At 45.5% G+C, this 13,509-nt stretch overlaps 1 long non-coding RNA gene across 3 annotated transcripts in view; it reads right to left on the bottom strand.

Moving 5' to 3' along the window:
- LOC109445685 (uncharacterized) overlaps window positions 1–509 on the bottom strand; it is a 52,871-nt gene extending 52,362 nt beyond the window's left edge. For all 3 annotated transcript variants that reach the window (XR_012495089.1, XR_012495090.1, XR_002137068.2), the window contains exon 1: window positions 241–509. This is a non-coding gene — a long non-coding RNA (uncharacterized LOC109445685). The remainder of the gene's footprint in view (window positions 1–240) is intronic.
- Window positions 510–13,509: the final 13,000 nt, after the last annotated feature.

The raw sequence follows: 13,509 nt of genomic DNA, 5'->3' as shown, positions 1-13,509 counted from the left end.
TTACTCACAGAGAGGTGTTTATGCGGCGTTATAATAAACGTGTTGGCAGTCTTCAGTGTGTTAAAATTTGGCATATGTAATATTTGATTGTATCTATTTTTTATAAAGTTGGAAAAATATGTTAATGCAATTTAAATCAAATGTCTGTGGAAACTCTAGAAACCTTTGCAACCCTCAGGGCTCTACAAAACACAGCCCTGTACAGATGAGAGATCAAGACTAGAGAATGAAGTCACTTACTCAGGTCCCATGGCTTTTTGGTGTCAGAGCTGGCTGCATCTCGTGTCACCTGACTCCAGGTTTTTCTTCTGTGTTTCACGGCTATCTGAGCCCCCCGTGTAAATTCCAAGTGCCTTTTGCTCAGGGCTGAATCTTCCAGAGCGGGAGCTCTGTTTATCCTACTTAAATGAATTACAGAGTGGAATTTCCCCAGAGCCATCGCTCATCTTCAGCTGGAGGGTGCCGGGCAGGGAGAGCTAGGCAGGAATGAAGATCCTGCTCAGCAACTCTGCCTCTTCCTGGTGTCTGACCATGGGCTGGCACACACAATCCTCTTCAAATAATACGGCTTTCCTTTCAGCAGCCAGGATTTGGCACGCTCTCCGAGCTCTGCTCAGCTTTTCTTTCATCAGGCCTCGTCCCAGAAAGCACTTGCTCACTTAGATGAGCTGCATCTGGCATGTGCTCAATGTAGCCAACAAAGATATTATTCTAGCCATGTGGGGGGCAGAGAGATGGGGCAGAGAAATGGTGGGGAATTGGAGGAAAAGTAAATCTATCCAGGCATCTACAGATTGCCTCAGATATTGAAGGCTGCCTCTCACAGCTCCTTTTTCCTAGCAGCACGCTGTTTCGAGACCAGCACTCCGAAGAGGAAGCCTTAACAGGGTGAGGGCAGACGGTTCTTGGAGAAAATGGAACTGCTCTAGCAGGGTTACTGCTTAATGAAGAAAGGTGGCGAAACCTTCTCTCTACCTCAGCAGTTTGTTTTTCCTTTTTACCTCAGAGAACTGGCAGCAGTTCTTCCTGCAGAACTTGCTGCGGCCTGGTGATGGGGTATCTCCCTCTGCTCAGAGGTGAAACTCTGCCACCTCCACACAACTTTGGGGATTAAACAGGTTTCCAGGAAGCCTGTCATCAGAAGAGAGAAATTCAGTCATGCAGGCCCCAAACAGCTCACCCTCAGGTCTCCCAGGAACTTGCCGTGCTTGAATTTTTCAAACTATTTTTGCAAGGTGGAATTTAATTAAAAATATACATATTGCATGGCAATATATATTTTAATTTAAAAAATATATTGCATAGCTATATATATAAGACGGCCCTGTCAGTAAAACTGAAAGAGCTGGAACACAGGCTTAGCTGACACTGAACCCTCTTACTGCCCTACTTTATGAAGAAAATGGGCCCAGCACTGTGATTTATTTTTTACTTCCTGTTAGAGTCAAATGGATTGCTTAGTATTTTTGTCTCTCACAAAGAAAAGTAATAAATCTAAGAAGGCTGCAAGCTGTTATGTTCAGGCCTAACCTTTCTCACATAATCACCCTACAGAAGATACTGCTGGTTGCTTCCCTAGTATCCATTCTGTTCTTCTTTGTCAGAAGAAATGGTTGGCAATGTGCTCAGGTGAAAATACTCATAGTCCCAGACTCTCCTATACATGGAAGCAGCCATGCCACCCTGTTCTGACCAATGATATGTCAGCAAAGTCTGCAGGGTGAGTCTTCTGGTGAAAATGGACTCAGATAGTATGGGAATTTTGCATGCCCCTTTTTCTGTCTTCTTCTTGGTTGGAATGTGAATATGATGGCTGGAGGCAGAGCAGTAACCTTGCAACCATGAGGATAAAATCCTCACAGAAAGAATGGTGGAACAAGAGCTAAAAGCAGTGCAGGTCCTTGATGACCACCTTGAACAGGTGCAACAGCTTTTCACTGCCCGCCTCAACTTTTTCTCAGCTGAGCAAAATAAAACCCATTTGGTTAAGACTTTGTATTTGGGTTTCTGTTAAAGGCAGCTAAAGGCATTTCTAACCGCTACCCTTTCAAAACACAAACTTTATACCATCACTGTAGGCCAAGGAATGGTCTGTCCAACTGGTAGAACAAAGCTCTCTTTTCTCATTTCATAACATGAGGAAACTGGAGCAGTGGGAAAGTATAAAGTGAGAAACTTTATACTCACTTTGGCTGAACCAAATTCCACCTCTCAGTCCTCGACTTCCTGAACCTCTCTGCAGCATTTGGGCCATTGGCTACTTCCTTCTTGATATTTTCACCTTCTTTTCTTCTTTGACATGAATTCTCCATGCTTTCCCCTCATCTTTTTGGGCCATTTTCTAGTCTTTCATGGGTCCCTCTTCTTCTGCCTGCCCTTTAAGTGCATATATTCCCCAGGCTTTCTCCTTCTCTTCGCATCCCACTCTCCATTGCATGGCAATCTCATGTCTGACACCCATGGCATCCACCATAACTCCTAGAACTGGATTAAAATGGTATCTATGGACTTTGGGAAAAGAAAGATGTCTATAATGTATTGCTAAGAGAAAAAAGAAAGCAGCTCACAGGATAAGATGTGCTGTTTGATTCCATTTCTGTAAAGTAGAAGGAAGAAAGAATGTGTGCATAGATAAAAGCCTATATAAACAAGATGTTAACAGTGGATGGGTGGTAGAGTTTAAAATCCTTAATTCAAATGTAAAATTAATACTTTAATCCCTAAGAATTGAGGGGAAGTAGAAATTGCTTCAATGGATTTCCAGTCATTTCCAAATTTCCCATTTTTACTCTACAGGTACTTTTTCATCCTTTAGATAGTCACTTTTTTTTCATTCGGTGAATTTTTATTATGTGACTGCTCTGTGCCAGGTACGTGAGAAGCATTGTAAAAACACCCCAAGTGCAAGGAGCTCTCACTTGAAACAAACTGGGTATGTATTCTCTCACTTGTAAATCAACGGAGAAAGGGCATCATTTGCATACTCCCATTGAAGGGATTTTCCGCAATACATGTTACACAGCAGCTCCCCTGGCATCTTTCCTGACTGACACCTGGCATTGCACCCAAGCCCAGGCTGATTGCTCCTTCATGGCCCCTACAGACTCTCCTGGACTGGGGGCATGGCCCCCAGAATCTGCTGGGCCTTCTCCTCTGGGCACTCTAGGGGTGACAGCCCCAGGGTGTTTGCCAGCTTTTCCGATTAACTCTAATCACTCTGAAGCAAAAAGTTTAGACAAATTATTTTTAAAAACCCAAAAGACAGAAACAGCAGGTAGCTCCATCCTCCAGACACATGTAAGACATCGCTGTCCTACAACCTTGCTGCTTTAAGAGCCTTGACCTCTGACCGTTATTTCCTTTCCCCTTGTCCAGCTCCAACTCCATAAAACTTTGCACTTATGAAAATACTCAGGTGATATATGACAACTCTTGCCTGTGCTCAGAACTGGATGTGATGGTGAACAGGCTCAAACCTCTTTACTTCCACCACCAAACCTACAAACCCAATTGCAGCTGGGCCTGTGCTTTCTCCCTCCCCGCCTGAGACAGTGAAGGAAGCTGCCTTCCCCCCAGTTCCGACCATTCCGGTGCTTGTTTGCTGGAGTCCAGCTTCTCACCTCTTCACTAGTCTCTCTCCACTGACCAATCTCTTTCTCTCCTGTATCTTCAACCTCTCTTTCTCTATACTAGTTCTGTTTTCATCAGCACTTAAACACACTGAAAGTCTCTTCCAAACATACTGAATGGATTGATTGTGTTATAAATTTTGGATGAGGATGGAGCTCCCTGCTGTTCGGGCTGCATCTCTTGCATCTTAAAAAAAAAAGAAAGAGCTGGGCCTTCTGGGGGTTGTCAGCCCATTAGCAGATTGCTTATTTACTGAACATTCTGCAATATTTTTTCAATTCTGAGTTCTCCCTTCAGTTCCTGGCACTGGAGCACTCCTTTGGTGGTTAAGCGCTCTGGCTTCTCTGGGAAGGCCTCTGGATGCCTCACGTGCGGAGCGTTGCTCCTCTCCTGTACTGAGCAGTTGCCGGGTGGGCAGAATGGATGGCAATAGAAGCTGCCAGCAGGCGCAGTGGACAGCACACCAGCTACTCCATCCTTGGACATGAGTCCTGAGGACATGGTGGCTCCATACGCCACCAATCCTTCCATGGCGGCGGCGGTGGGGTGGGGGAGCAGAGCCTGTGTGTATCTAGTTCGCTTTAAATGAGGGCCACTTAAATGTGTTTTATGTCTAAAGAACTAGAATACATCCTTGGTGCGTAAGCTGGAATATTTGGAAAACCGGCTGAAAAATTCATGAAAGTTATTTCCATTTTTCTGAATCTGCATGCCCGTTAGCATTTTTAAAATCCCATCCTTTGGAAATAAAGGGCTGATTTTTCACTTGAATCTATATGAGGGAAATCTGATACATTTCCCCCAAATCTCCTTCATTTACCTAGAAAGAGAGCTGCAGCAGGGCTGGAATTCAAAGCTTTGAACTGTGTAAAACAGCCGTCCCTGAGGAGGGCTTCATTCACGTGACTCTTCTGGGGGCTTTCAGGGGAGCATGAGTGAGAATTTGGGTTAGAGGTTGGCCACGCCACAGGGTTTTTGAAGCATCTAGTATGACCTCAGTTTCCCCAGGGCCTGTTTGCAAGTCTTACCTTAAAACTAGAAACTCTCATAGGTGTCGCATCTCCATACCTGCCATCATCTCCCAGTTCCATAGCGACCAACCGAGACTGAGGTAACCACAGCATGAGGCTGCTGGCTTCTGTGGGACCTTTTGTGAATTCGGTTTCTGAGGTTGGCCTTATACTCACTGGGGCGCAGAGATTGTCAAAAGTGTTAACGCTCATTCCCCAGCTCCCCCATCCCCACAGCCCCATGCCCTCCCCACTGTACCAGATCTCCTGGGCACCACATTCCTTCCCCCACTAAAGGGCGCCAACCCCACAGTCCCAGCAAATCATGCCTGAGCTGGTCTGCTAATGCATTCAGTTGTGTTGAAAGTCAAAACAGAGGTCTGAGAAAACAATTAGCCTTGAAAGACACCAGGAGAGTTCCGAGAGAAGACCCCTGCAGTCTGTTACAGATAGAGGTGACAGCTTTGGACAGCACGCTTATTTATCCATGTCTCAGGTGAGTGTGTGCATGTGTGTCTGTGTGTGATCTTTCTGCCTTTGCCCAGATGTGAGTATGAGCTTTGTTGATAACAAGTGATTTTGACTTTGAGGGTATCGTGTGTGCATAACCTCTGATGTATGTTTGTCCAGGCTGAAAGGACACACATTGGTGTCTGGTCACACACATTATCTTGGCCTTTTCCTGCAGCAGCTCTCTTGGCTGGGGAGGGAGAACAGTTCCTTGAATGTTGTTCTATGTCTTTCCCGTGTGCTCTCCCGGTCACTGCCCTCTGGACCATCCCACTCCCTTTATGCGTTCTCCCTTCTGGATCAAACTGCCAAAGTCCACTTGTGTTTTGACTCTAGCAGCTGGGTTGACTTGCTTCACATTTTGATAGTAAGAAAGCCTGTTGGTTTTAGCACTCCCTACCACCTGTTTCCCAGACGAAACTTTCTAGGTGCAGAAGAAAAAAAAAAAGAATCAGATCCTTTGGCTACGTAAGTAGATGTGACATTCAAACCCAGAGCTAAATGGAATTTCTTGAGTGTTTGTAGGCTTGTGCAATGACCTATGAAGTCCACATCACTAGAGTTTTCTAATTAATTACTTGCGTGCACTAACGTTAATGCTTTAAAAAAATGAAAGAAACAAAGAAATGAAATACTTTGCAATCCTAGCTACCTACTGATATCGATTAAGATCCTGGTGAGGTTACTTTCCTCTAAAGGCATGGAGGCCTCTTCTTTGTAAGAAACTGCTGGCAACTGATGATTTTGCAAACAGAATTCAGAAGGGAGGAAACTATTGCGTGATGGCATGACTCTGAGCCAAGCATAGCATTCACTGATTGGCTGTCCCATCAGGTCATTGAGACAGAGGGGCCGCAGTCATCAAATCTGAAAGCAGGGAGTAAGGGGGTTCCAGAGCAGGGGAGACCAACACCGTCACCAGTCTATGCAAGTGACAGCCACCCTAAAATATTAGGTGGTAAGTGGGACGCTCTAGAGCTGAACTAGTAAGAATGTGAGGGAACATAAGCATAGCTGAGAGTGTCGGACATTCCAGAGGAGAGCTGGGGAGGGAAGAGTTTGGGGCAGAACCACAGGTTCTAACCCAGTGCTGCTGGTTTGGATGAGAAGTGGGTTTTCTACTATATAAATTGGCCATCTAAGGCTGGGAGGAAAGAGAGAGAACAGAAAACCTTAGCAATAAAAGGGTTTCTGACCCAGGTGCAGCTCAATCCGGGAGGAGCTACAGAGCTGGGGTGGGGTGGGGCTCCCTGAAATGAAAAACGGCCCAGTGGGCAGAGCCTGGGTGGAACCCAACAAGCCAGTTGTCCCATGAACCAGTTCTTCCTGTCTGCCATGCTGAGGGGATCCTCTTCCTATGTAATGTAGTAAATTCCCCTGTAACCTCAGAACACAGGTAACAGCTTGGCCCTGCTGAGAAATGGCTGGCTTCATGTTTCCCCCCCAGTATGATTTCCTGTGCATCCAGCAAGGGACCTTGCCCACTCCCCTGCAGAGCTCAGGAGCCGAGCTGAGAAGGAAAAAACAAGGCTGATTCATGTTTGTGATTAACTTCTCACCTAATACTGTAATCCCATACGTAGAACTGGCCCAGCTGTCAGGGTTTGGCTGGGAACTCAGCTCTCAGAGGAAGGGCGGGTGGCCGCAGACTCTGCACCAACCTGGGCTCCAGCCACCCTGCCAACAACACCCTCTGTGGGCTGCGTCTCAGATGTCACCTTCTCCGGTGACCCCTTTTCTATTTCTGCTGTCAGAGCTTTCCCTCCAGAAAACCTATGCCATTTTATTTGCACCTTTTTCGTAGTACTGAACTTTCCTTCTCCTTCACTTCCCTTTTTTTCTCCTCTTTAAACCTTCTCAGGTGCCAAGCCCAAAGCCAGGTGCTGGTTTAGAGCTCAGGAAATCACAGTGAAATGAACAAGATGGCAAGAGACGACCTCTCCTGTAGAAAAGAAGCCCAAAGCAAATTCCGGCCCCTCATCTGCCACTCAGCTGGCCTGGCGGGGCAGTGCAGATGCGACCTCCCTCTGCTTTTCTCAGCAATAATCCCAGCTCTTTGTTACGATAAACTACTTGCTCCTTGCTCGGCAGTACATTCAGGAACTGGACTGCTGCCAAGGAAAACGCAGGAGCAACGGCAGGTCTATTGAAATAAATTAATGGCCTATGATAAATACGGGAGAAACAGTGCTAGTTAATAAGCGTTTATGTCAACCAAATCACATAGTTATTTAAGAGGAGAAGTTTTTACATAAATATATTTTAAGTAATAAGGCTAACTGGGGGGAAAAAAAAAAACCAACACCAAGTAATTCACAACCTATTTAGCCAATTAAATGCTAACCTTTCAAAGTTGATATCAATACCTTGGGAAGCTCCGACTGCCTAAAACAGCTCTAGTCTTACTTTCTGAGGCCATCAGATCCAGTCCAGGAGAAACACTAGCTACATTACTGGATAATTATGCTTTTTGGTTTCAAGTCCCAAATGGTATCACCCAACTTGATTACTGGCCTGATTCACCAGACTTGGCTCTGAATTATTTTTGACGTTTCCAAAAATTAAATCCACCGTCAAAAAAACAAATGTTTCCTCAGGCATGCGAAAGAAGGTACTGTTAAGTTCTGGAGTTCCAGAGATTCCAAAACTGTTCTGAGCAAGAAAAATGTCAGTGTCGACCTCACAGGTGACCACTGCAAATGTGCAAGTTCTGATTTCTTTGTTTGAAGATCTGTCATGTCATTTTAGAATCAGAGTCCATGCTTTCTCACTCTGTGCAGTCTGCCATCAGGTTCAGTTTGCACAAAACAGTTGACCCGAATCAAGGAATTTAAACTTTAAATACCAGACCAACTATGACATTTGCATCAGTGGGAGCCTTTGCAAATCAATATGAAAACCTGAGCAGCCCACACGGGTGTTTCACCAGCTGGCCACCCTGCAGGGGGCACATGGAGTGAAATAACTAAAAGCAGCTTCTTTCCCTCTAACCTGGCATAAATCACTCTGATTCCATTTCGCAGGGGGTGGGTGTGCAGGCGAGACTGGTCAGCCTCAGCAGTAAACGGCTAATCGAGAACCTTGGAGTCTCTGTGTGGTGTGTGGGGTGGGTTTTGCCTTCCTGGCAGTAGAATGCCATGACCCACTTCCAGATGAGAACCTCAAACCCTCCCAGTACTGACTGCTTCATGCAAGGCCCTGAGAGGAAAAGCACAGCTGTGCTACACCTTGGGGCAGAAATTCCTGTTACCCAAGACTTAATTCATGTGGCTCCAGGAGGTCCATCTCTTTCTCTCTCTCTCTCTCTCTCTCTCTCTCTCTCTCTCTCTCTGTCTTCCTCTCCCTCCTAAGAACTGTAAGTGAATAAAAGTGCAGTAATTCACGGTGTAAATTCCCATTTGTTTGTGAAGCTAAAGATCTGTCTCCTCCACCTCCCCCTAAGGCAACGGGAAAAGTAACTCCCACTTTTCCAGCAACCCCAAGACACCCCAACCCCGCAAATCCGTCTGCTCAGTCACCCTCAGTTTCTGGTGTCCCCTTTCTGGACTGAAGGTGATGTGGGAAAGGTCTGAGTCAAGGGCTTTCAGGTTAGTGAGACTGTAGCTGGTACAGGTTCAACCATGTCCTGACTGGAGAACAAACACACGCTAACACTCCCTGGGAAAAAGAGCTTGCTGCTTCTCTTTCCTCACTACAGGGGGATAAATCTTCCCCGAGCTACAGCAAGGGGAAGACTGTGAGGAGGAGAAAGTGGTGGGCTACACCCCAAAGTGGCCTCGGCCCTGGACTGCATGTGGGGACATAAGAGCTCACACATGTTTGAAGCCCCAGTGGCCTCTAACTTAAACTATAATATAACCAGGTACATGGCAGATCTGAGGCAGCAATCCTATTGTTGACTGGTCTTCGGGAGATGTTACTGAAATATTTACCACTGTGCTGGGGTGTGGCCTCAGGGTAGGTAAGAGCACAGGCTGTGAAACCAGGCTGTCTGGGTTTGAATTGGGCCCCACCACTTACTATGTGACTTCTGGCAACTTACTTAACCTTTCTGTGCCTCAATTTCCTCTTCTGTAAAAAGATATAAAAGTAGTACCCTCCGTATAGGGTCACCGAGAGGATTAAATGATTGCATACATACCTAGGCTTAGAACACATACACTGTGCTCTATGGGGGTTAGCTATTGTCACTGGGAGAGATAAGACTCGTCAAGAGTAAGATGCCAGAAGAACAAGGCCATGTATGAGGTTGTGCAGGCAGAGTACGTTAGTTGGAGAAAAATGAGGGATCTGTAGGGTTGAAGTAGGCAGGGTGGACTTCTCAGGAGAAATGGGGTCTGAGTCAGGACCTTCAGGTATGGTCTACTCTGACCCTTTTCTTCTAACTTAAACGAACCTCCAATGAATGTGGGGCTGCCGCCCCTCAGAAGGGTAGAAGCTGTGGCTCCCCACACTGCTGTTCTCCAGCACACTGGTCTTTTGGCTTCATCTTTGATTCGTTGCTTGTCTACGTGCTGTTGGATCAGGTGAGTGATTTCATTTCAGGTCAACTTTAGGACAGGCCTGTTCTGAGTGAGGAGCTGGGGCTACAAAGGTGAGCGTCAAACAGTATCAAGTATCGCCCTCAAGAAGTTCCCCAATCTGTTGACAGACAAGGAAACGGTTTTATAAGCCAATGTGTTGAGGGCGGTTGCTATGGGAGCACAGAGGAGGAGGGCACAGTCCAGGGCAGAGAGAGGTCTGTTACTCTTCAAGGGTGGCTGCGAGGGGCCAGGGCCAGGGGCCTGAGGAGAGGGATGCTGGGAGAATGGCAGTCCAGACAGAAGGAAGGGCTTGAAGTTCAGTTTGGACCCCCAACACTCTCTGTGAACACTGGCTGGGACTTTCCTTTTGTCTCCTTCTTCCTGCAGCTGCTCCAAAAGCTCCCCAGGATTCATCTGGAACCTAAGCAGAGGGTCTGGAGTTGGCCTGAGCTTACGAGCATCTCTGCTGGGCTGATCGCAGGCGTCCTGACAGGCCTACTCCAGACAGTGGTGCTGGGTGGAGAATGGGGCAGTCAGGGCAGGAGACACAGCACAAGCGGAGACTGTAACAGGACGAGGTATGGGGTTGTGGGTACAGAACCAATGTTAAAATCAGGCCCCTCCTATCAGTTAGCGCTTTCGTCTGGATTAAACTGCTTTGCCCCTCTTGAGTTTTGATGACAAATTGGGCAGAATAAAACGTGGTAGAGTGGTTATGAGAATTGAGTGAGATACATGAGGAATACCTACTAAGCCCCTACTATGTGCACTGCTGGACGGAACTGTCAAGGTCCCACTCCTACTCTCTCATTCTGCTGTCTGTGTTTATGATGATACTGAATGGCACTTAGATCATTTGCTGTCAAAGTAAATCAGGGAACTCAAAACATCCCTCTTGGAAATAGCTTTTAAAAGAAGCCAGTGTTGGTCAACGACTAGGCAATGAAAGTGCTGGTCTTTACCTCGGCAAGAGCCCTGTGGGCTGTCACTGTGTAGACTTTCCCAGGGGGTCCTGCCGTGATGGGAGTGCTGATGCCAGGCCTGGAGGAAGGGCCTGCAGGCTGGAAACTCCATTTCCTGCTTAGATTAAGGAAGTGGCCAATTACAGCTGATTTTGGCCAGGAGAGGGTTTTGTGATGTGGACACCTGCTCAGGAGATGCCATACGCAGACCACTGAGTCATTTCAAGGAAGTCTCAGAACACCCACTGGACAAGAGCATTCATTCACCACCAACCTGTCCCCTTCAATGGCCCAAGTGAAATGCTCCCTGTCCCAGCACCAACCCTAAGCGATCCATATTCCCTATCACCGCAACTTGAATCAGCCTAGCCAGAGATGTTGAGCCTGAAAATAGTCCAAGGAGAAGAGGAGAGAAAGAGAATGAATAAGAATGTTATTTTCATTGGGCTTGTGGCATAGTTTATAACATTTCTAAAGTTTGAGCTACTTAGATTAAAAAATAACAAAAATGAGCAAAGGGAGAAGAAACAAGCCCTTACACGTGGCTGGTTGGGAGTAGAAATGGATGCAACCCCTATGAAAGGCAATTTGGTAATGTCTATCACGATCTCACATTTTGACAAATGAACATTTGATGAAGCAATTCCACTTCTAAGAATTTACCCTTCAGATATTCTAACTTATGCAAAGTGACAAACAAAATGTTACTTATTCAATGCAAAATTATTAACAAAAGATTTTAAACAACCTAAATGTCCATCAATAGGGGACTTAAATTATGGAGTAGAATACTGTGCAGATGTACAGCTGTGTGTGTGTATGCACATGTGTGTATACTTTCTATATATGTAAATATCTCTAAGCAATGCTATTAAGTCAAAAAAGCAAGTTGTAGAACAGCATGTATAGTACATTACCGTGTGTGATATATACCGTATATATAACTCTGGAAGGATCTGAAAGGAATTAATTACATTTATGGCTTTTAGAAAAAAGAACTCTGTAGCAGGGGGACAAGAGCAGAAGGGAGACTCTCACCATTTACTTTTTTATACAATTTGAATTTTGAACCATGTGAATATGTAACCAATACAAAACATTAAATAAAAAATAGTTGTCTTAAAAAATAAATGAACACTTGCTGTCTATTGATGGATGAAAAGATAAACAAAATGTGGTATATACATATAATGGAATATTATTCAGCTTTAGAAAGGGAGGAAATTCTGACATGCTACAATATAGATGAAACTTAAGGACAGTTTACTAAGTGAAATAAGCCAGTTACAAAAAGACAAATACTGTATGATTCCAGTTATATGTGGAACCTAGAGTAGTCTAAATTCACAGAGACAGAAAGTAGAATGGTTGCCATGGGCCGGGGGAAGGGAAATAGGGAGTTAATATTTAATGGGTACAGAGTTTCAGTCTTGCAACATCAAAAGAATTTTGGAGATTGCATGCACAACAATGTGAATATACTTAATGTGCTGAACTGTACACCTAAAAATGGCTAAGATGATAAATTTAACGATATATGTATTTTACCACCACTTGACTAGATTGATGTCATCATCTCACCTATGACTGCTGGGATTGCAGCCAGGTAGCGTGATGTGTTGGAGGATTTCAGGGATCTACTTCTCTGTCTGGCCTGTCCCTTGGCCAGATTTTCTGATTATCTGATTGCAAATCCGGATTACCTGATTGCTCTTTGCTTTTATTTTTCAATCTGAAAAGTAGGTGCACGATTTTCCAACCCTGATACCTTGATTGGATTGTGACATGTTGATGCTTTTCCACTCAGGTTCCGAGCCACTAGGATAAAACCAACCCCCTGGGATTGTCTAACCTCATTTTGTGACCTTCCCTTTACCCAGGCTTTGAAGAAGTCTACCGAGATAGTATTTGTGAAATGCTTCAAGGCCCCTAGAATTTAAATACGGCTTAGTAAAAAGGATCCTTTTGCCTATTTTGGGCAAGCCTGATTGTATGCCTTCTGAACACTGTTTGCGATGGTCATTCATGCACAAAGCAGGGAACAGGAGGCAGAGATCACAGAATCCTCTGGCCAAACTGTGAAGTTGGCTCTGGAGTGCAGAAGCAGTATCAATGTCCTGAGCTTCGCCGCCACCATCAGCTCCATGAGAAAGATGGCAGAGAGGTGGGAAAGACGCACAAAAGCCTCGTGTTCATTCTCTTGATGCTCCTGCCAAATACCGTACAGCATCCTGCCCCAAACTGGCAAACCAAATAGGACATACCATCATCCCCGTGGGCTAAAACTTGTAGGTTACATTATACCTTGAAATTAACATTAAAAACCAAACTGCTTTTTTCTGAAGTGCTTTTCACAAGCCAGCCTAGTGTGGTGGGGAGCTGTCAGAGTCTTACATCTCCCCGCACCAGCACATTATAATAAAGAGCCTCCCAACACCCCCACTCCCAACCCTCCCTCCTCACTGAATGGAGAGGAGTAATTTCTCCTTCCTTGACCTAGATTGACCCGAGTGGGGTTTTTAAGGCTGGTGCCTATTCCCGCTTTGCATACCAAGTCTAAATTCCATTGCCCGGCTTTCCACAGCCGTGATGACTGCACACTACCTTTCCATCTAGCCGACTTCTCACTCATTCCCAGCTTGTCCCCATCCCCGGGGCCTGGATGGGCCCTCTGAATCCTCCCTATACCTCTCCTGCAAAGCCAGGCACCAGTCCAGCTCTCCACCAGCTCAAATCCATCTTTTCCTCCTCTGAATTCCTATGGCATTTGTAGTTAACACCATACAATTTACTGAACCACTTAATTATATCCTCTCAGGTACTGCTTGGTGATTATTTCCTGCTTTTTAGTCTGGCCTTTAGAGTAGATATTGA

This window comes from Rhinolophus sinicus, linkage group LG03 (assembly GCF_036562045.2).
Source record: "Rhinolophus sinicus isolate RSC01 linkage group LG03, ASM3656204v1, whole genome shotgun sequence".
NCBI lineage: Eukaryota > Metazoa > Chordata > Mammalia > Chiroptera > Rhinolophidae > Rhinolophus > Rhinolophus sinicus.
Note: the sequence above shows the minus strand (reverse complement) of the source record. Positions and strands in the feature narration are given on the sequence as shown.